The sequence below is a fragment of the Poecilia reticulata genome, linkage group LG5 (genome assembly GCF_000633615.1).
Source record: "Poecilia reticulata strain Guanapo linkage group LG5, Guppy_female_1.0+MT, whole genome shotgun sequence".
In the NCBI taxonomy this organism is placed as follows: domain Eukaryota; kingdom Metazoa; phylum Chordata; class Actinopteri; order Cyprinodontiformes; family Poeciliidae; genus Poecilia; species Poecilia reticulata.
This window is the reverse complement of record NC_024335.1, coordinates 4,899,706-4,905,883: the sequence shown is the minus strand read 5'-3', so window position 1 is coordinate 4,905,883 and position 6,178 is coordinate 4,899,706. Positions and strand designations below refer to the sequence as shown.

The 6,178-nt window shown below is 35.3% G+C and overlaps 1 protein-coding gene across 2 annotated transcripts in view; it reads right to left on the bottom strand.

Annotated features, from left to right (window-relative positions):
- LOC103464536 (caM kinase-like vesicle-associated protein) overlaps window positions 1–5,714 on the bottom strand; it is a 15,231-nt gene extending 9,517 nt beyond the window's left edge. Inside the window, exon 1 of one of the 2 annotated variants that reach the window (XM_008408707.2) lies at window positions 5,469–5,714. The gene's annotated coding sequence lies outside the window, so the exon portion shown is untranslated. The remainder of the gene's footprint in view (window positions 1–5,468) is intronic. The other variant, XM_008408706.2, reaches the window with a different exon arrangement.
- Between the last annotated feature and the right edge of the window lie 464 nt (window positions 5,715–6,178).

The following is a 6,178-nucleotide window of genomic DNA, read 5'->3' as shown; positions in this document are numbered from 1 at the left end:
ATATATAATCAACCTTGTTTAAAGGATGTGCTCTTTGTTTGTTGTTGAGTCTGGTTTGTTGGTCTGCTGAGAGTTGTGACTGGTTGGGTTGATGCTATATGCTGAATGTTGTTTTTGTTGTTGTTAGTGTTTACTATAAATGATAAAAATCTACAAAATAAAACCTTAAAAAGTAAATGGCCTCACTGTCTGCTGATGAGATATTACCATACACGAGTGATTTAGGGAGAAAAAAAAAATCAAGGCCCTGATCCTTAAGCAATATTATCTTAAATATATGAAGGTCTGACTCTACTTTACAAAAAAAGAGTTTATAGTCTTTTTATTTTTTGAAAGAATAAAATCAGACTGCATTCAGATTGTTTTAGACTTCTCTGAGACTACCAGTGAATTCCCAGCCCCCTTTTTTGTGCTGCATGTTTAGGAGGTCAATGACTAAAACCATTTTGAATCTAATTGACTGCCTTGTTCCCCTGTTCTTAAAATGTTTTCTTTAGTAATAATCAAATTTTACCTAAGACATAAAATGTATCTGTTCAAATAGGTAAAAATTTTTTGTTTCAATATAACTCATGCTTTACCAGAAGCCTTGCGAGTCACATGATAAAGTAAATTTCCAAACAATCTTCTTGTTTTTATTATTCATTTTCTATTTTACTCTCTTTTTAAACTTTTTATTACATTTCTTGCATTTTTGAATTTATTTTTCTTATTTTTCTTAATCTTAACTCAAAAAAATACAAATTGAGCTCTCAATATTTCAAATCTTGAGAGATTTGTGTCAGTTTGACAGACACACATTTCATTTAGAATTTATTTTTAAATATATTTTCACTGCATATAAAAAAATATATAGTTTGGAAAAATTAAGGTATGGGGAAAGTTTGACAGACAGTCTTTTCTTACATAATAGGAAAGAAAAATTGAATTGATGTCAGTTTAATGTCTTACTGCTGACTTTATTTAGAAACTGTTTATCTTGTTTTTATTAGAAAATGGCTGAGAAGTAAAAAACTGTACCTCATGCAACTTTGACTTCCAAAAATATGCTGTTTGTTTTTCATGCTGCTATTTTGGGCTTGGATTGTTGGTCGAAGCGACACGAGACAGTGGCAGCAGGCCAGAGCTTCAGATTTTGGCAACAACTGAGGCTCTTCAAAGGAAACTGCGTGGTGACATGGGGGCAGATGGTGGTGATGATTTTTGAGCCAATTCTTATGGCCGCTAATGCTTTATTTAAATGCCTCATTAGTGATGCGTGCCTGCATGCAAAAAAGAAGTGCACCTATCTGCATCTCTGATTTTACATCGGGAAATAAGGTTGATGACTTTAGACCGCTGTAAAACAGTCAGGAGAAATAATGGTGCAAAGACCAACTAACCAAAGCTGTACATGTTTGGGGATTTATGACCCCTGCAGGAGGAACGTGCAATCTCCACACATAAAGACCTTCTTGTCAGAATGCGACAACTTCCAACCCCCAAGCCATCGTTTCTAAGAACATTATGTCGGAAAATTAACAAGGACAAATGAATAATTCTTGCTTTTTTTTCAACCAAAAAAAGTCAGAGATGTTGATAAAATTTTGATCAGCATGAATCAGCCTCCCTTTGTGCCTGTTTTTGATTTGCTCTGCATTGACTCCGCCATTCATCTCTTTCTCATGCATCACTGGCTCATCTGACCAGTTTCTTCTGATGTTGTTTTGTTGCCATGGTTTCCAAGTGCTACAGTATGCACCAAGGTACTGTCTGTGCAGAACAGCTCTGTGTGTTCTCACTGCCGTCACTGGCCAAGACTCCTGCCACTTTATGTGACTGGTACAGAGCTGGAATTCAGACTAGAGTCTAAAAATTGACTTGATATGAGCCAAGCTCATAATATTGCAGATTATTACCATGTTAAACTGATAGGCAAAAATGTTTGCCTTTTCTTTAATTTGTCACCCATAAGTAAAAAATTAGTAAAGTCCAACAAAACATAGGTTTCAGTTTAGTGCAAAGCAAATAACCTACCAAAGGTCACAGCTGTGTTATAATCATCACTATAATCAGTCTCTTCAATGATGAGGCTTTCAGTTTCTCTTGATAAGCCATTGCCAGTTTAGTAGAGAAGAGTAAACAGATTCCAATAAGGAAATAAAGCCATGTGTGTGGCATTTGAAGGGCTAAATTAACCTAACATAAGGAGAGAAGCAAACAAAATGTTGCTTGCTGTAAAACCGTGAAAGAGGTGTATGGAAATACTCATGACATAGAAGGAACAAAATTTCCACACTTGTCATTTCTGCATACACGTGAGTTGGTTTTAGCACTGCAGCACAACCGACTGCAGCAGAAAGTTAGAAAAGTATCTTTGGGGATGACGGTGCCCACAGAGGCCTTCTGCTACCCATAAACAGAGGCTTAAATCCACTACCAGGCCATCACAGGTTCGAGTCCCGGCCTGTTGACCTTTGCTAAATGTCTTCCTCTTCTCACACAACCCACTTTCCAGTCAAATAAAGGCCACTAGAGTAAAAACAGTATCTGTTCAAAGCTGTGATTAGTCTTTTCTAAGTATGCAACTTGGTTTATTATATTGGTATTTTGCATGCAGCAACCAGCTACTCAGGCTATCCTTGTAGTTTATGTTGAGTACTTCTAGTTTTGTTAGTAAGGATATTGATTTAACATTACCTGTTAGTATCCATTATAATAAAAGTTTCTGCAGTAATAAGTGATTGACATTGACTTTGTGAGAAAAAGCGTGTGTAAGACAAGGCATAATCAGTTAACTTGAGTCAGTCTTCAGAGCAACCTTCTACTGATGTTCATCTTACTTATCTGGAGGACACCTTGTCTTGCTCGACTAATGGTGTAGCATTTCTTTCAGTATTTAAAAAATCTTATGGCTCTACTTTGTTAACGTTTTAAACACATTGCATTTATGAATCACAACGAACTAGAGTCTGCATGAATCCTGACCTCCTGAAATGAATTGAAATGAATGAAAATGAATTAAGTCACTACTTCAATCCTCCCCGAGCCAGCAGGGGGCCAAGGAGCCCTTGAATTCTCAGACTGAATCTAAAAATGACAGGTTTTATTTACAACAGGAAAAGTAGTTGACTTCCAATCTAAAAACAGGGCTTCCAATTCCAGCTTCCTCCTGTCATGTGCCTACTAACCTGTGTAGTATTGTATGAAAGTTTGTGTGTGACTGCGTGAATGAGGTGCTACTGTAACGTGACCAGTGCTTTTCTTGTCATTAAGGCTAGAAAAGCACTATATAATTCAGACCATTTGCAAACCATCTACTCAAAAAAAATTACAAATGTGTTACACTTGTCCTTTGTGACCCCTTTTATTCAACACAGTCTGTTTACAAAGTGCCTCTCCAATGCACTTTACTAATCAGAGATCTAATTCAAATTCAAAAGCACAAAATCTAATCAGTTCATTTATACACAGAGACTCAAATACAATACAGATGCACACTTCCTAATTCTGACCTATTATTATTATTATTAATAATAATAATAATAATAATAATAATAATAATAATAATAATAATAATAATAATAATAATAATAATAATAATAATAATAATAATAATAATAAAAAAATCCTGCCACATTCAGTTTATAGAACCAACTGGTAAAGCGTTAACTATCTAAGAAAACCCAGCTGACTGCATCGAGTTATTAACTTAGCAGCAATCTCTCCTGCAGAGCAAATATGCGGCAACAGTGGAACGGAGCGACTCCCTTCGGATGTCAAGTACAACCAAGCTTAGTATGATGTAAGTATTAAAATGCTTTAGGACTAAACACAAGTGCTAGATAAAATACATTCATAGAAGTAACCCCATACACTCAGTTTATTTACAGCTGTTGATATAAGAGATGTTTCATATTGATACTAGTGATGATGCAGACTGATAGGTGTTGATCTTAGGGACTCATTTTCTGAGGTTTTCCCTCCTCTTCGCAGTCCTGCTACCCAGCACCACCTACAACTATCTTTTGGCATTTAATTAAAAATGCCCTACATATTTGTCAACATATGTGACTTATTAAGAAATATATTCACTTTGATGTATTTAAATTGTATTTAGATTTTTAAACATTCTATTACTAGTATCATTTTTTTATACTGTATAGTTGTCACAAAGAACAGACATATTATGCATATAAATGGTCAAACATTCTTGAAGTGAGCATTAAACTATTTATGCTAATGTTAAAATGTCTAAATCAAGAAATTGTTGCCCCTTGTCACTAACAGTAATCATCAAGGATGCAACTTAATAAGTCAGAACACTTCAAATCTGATATAATGGTGTTTATTGTCCCATTAAAAGTATCTTAAATGAGAAAATATGCACATTTGTGGTTGTATTGAAAGTCAGCTTCATTCCCAACCACAGCCTTAAAAGTATGATGAAAACTAAGAGTAGAGAAGAATAGGATTCAATTAAACTGGAATGGGCCTCAATTCAAACTCTCCTTTGGGCCCCAAACAACAGTGAGCTTTGTTAGTAACTGACTCTTGAATCTCACTCAAAAGACTATTGCTGAACCGTACCATTTACTGTATAGCTCAGCAAAGGACTGAAATCCATTAACATCGTATCACATTATACTTCCACTTTTTTCTATTAAAGACACACTGATATTCTCACATGTATGTAGCAGGGCTGCATGTATACCTTCATTTCTAAAACAAAAAAACAAAAACAAAAACAAAAAAAACAACCCTGCAGTATCTTCCTCCAACTGGTAAACAGTGTTCTGACATGTCCACTCACTCTATCAGCCTCTTTCAGAAGAGCAGGAAGAGATATCTAAAGAGTCCTTTTTTTTAATAAGTGGGAATAGCTGCTTCACTGTGAAAACGATGACAAGTGATGACAAGAAGACAAGGACACTGTGTGACTGTGAGTGTGTTAAACTTATGAAGTGCTGCAAGTGTAAGAACTCTAACAACACTTTCATCAAGTCTACATGACCTGCTGGTATCAAGCTTGTAAACAGAGTTTATAGGGGAAGCAGATGTAAATAATAATAATAATAATAATAATAATAATAATAATAATAATAATAATAATAATAATAATAATAATAATAATATTAAAATATACTTTTTTTATCTGGAAAAAGATGGATTCACATAACCTGCAGCTGAAGTAGATTGGCAGATAAAACATTCGCCTCTCCATATGTTTACCTGCTCAGACTGCCTGGACCTAAGCTTCTAAGAAACAACTAAAGTCCACCCAAATATGTTATTGCCAAAGTTTTATAAACAAAACACGCACGCTACCCTCCTGAGATTTGATCAAAACCTGTTTCTGAATAAATTATTCCCAGATATTCAGCACTTATGCTTAATTCTTTCCAATGTAATCAGTCTTTTTTTTTTTTTTTTTTTTTTTGCTTTTTTGTGTGATTAGATTACAAAAAAAATCTAATGTTTTCACTTACCTTCAATGACTGGTTCCAATTTGCGATACCGCCCCTCGTCTGCTCAGATAACGCTTTTTTTTTGTTGCGCTTTTACTTTTCTTTGATCCTCGCTGATGTTACAGGCGGCGTGCAGTCGGACAAATGTTAAGATCCTCAAGCATTTCCAACAAGTCAGCTTAACCACGGGAGTATTACGTCTGATGGTGAGAGCGGAGCTGAGATGATGCAGGGGGAGGAGGAGTTGTGCGTGCGACGCACGTTGCACCGCTTTAATGTTTGATTGCGCGGATACAGCACTGCATCAAATCTCCAACATCATTTTTTTTGTGTGTGTGTGTGTGTGTGTGCAGATTCGGTGATGACCAAATAAAGGTATTTTACGCACAGTAACTCCTCTGGAACTTGCACAAGACAACTTCTCTTGTAAATAAAAGCGTGTTTGTGCTCAACTGTAGCTTCATTTGATCCAAAAGTAGAACAAATCACGGATATTCATAGAGAGCAAAATGAAGCAGCAATGTCTCAAAACTAATGTCTGCTTCTGCCATAGAGACTCTTATGATGGTTTGGAGAAACAAGTAATCAAGGTATTTACCAAATTTGCGTTTTGTCTCAGTAATAAAATTCCAAAAGTGAAGCACAGAAAGGTTCATTACACCTGGATATTTTAAGGGTTTATATCTGCAAACCTTATAAGTATGAATAACTGCTAAAAAAAAATAACAAAA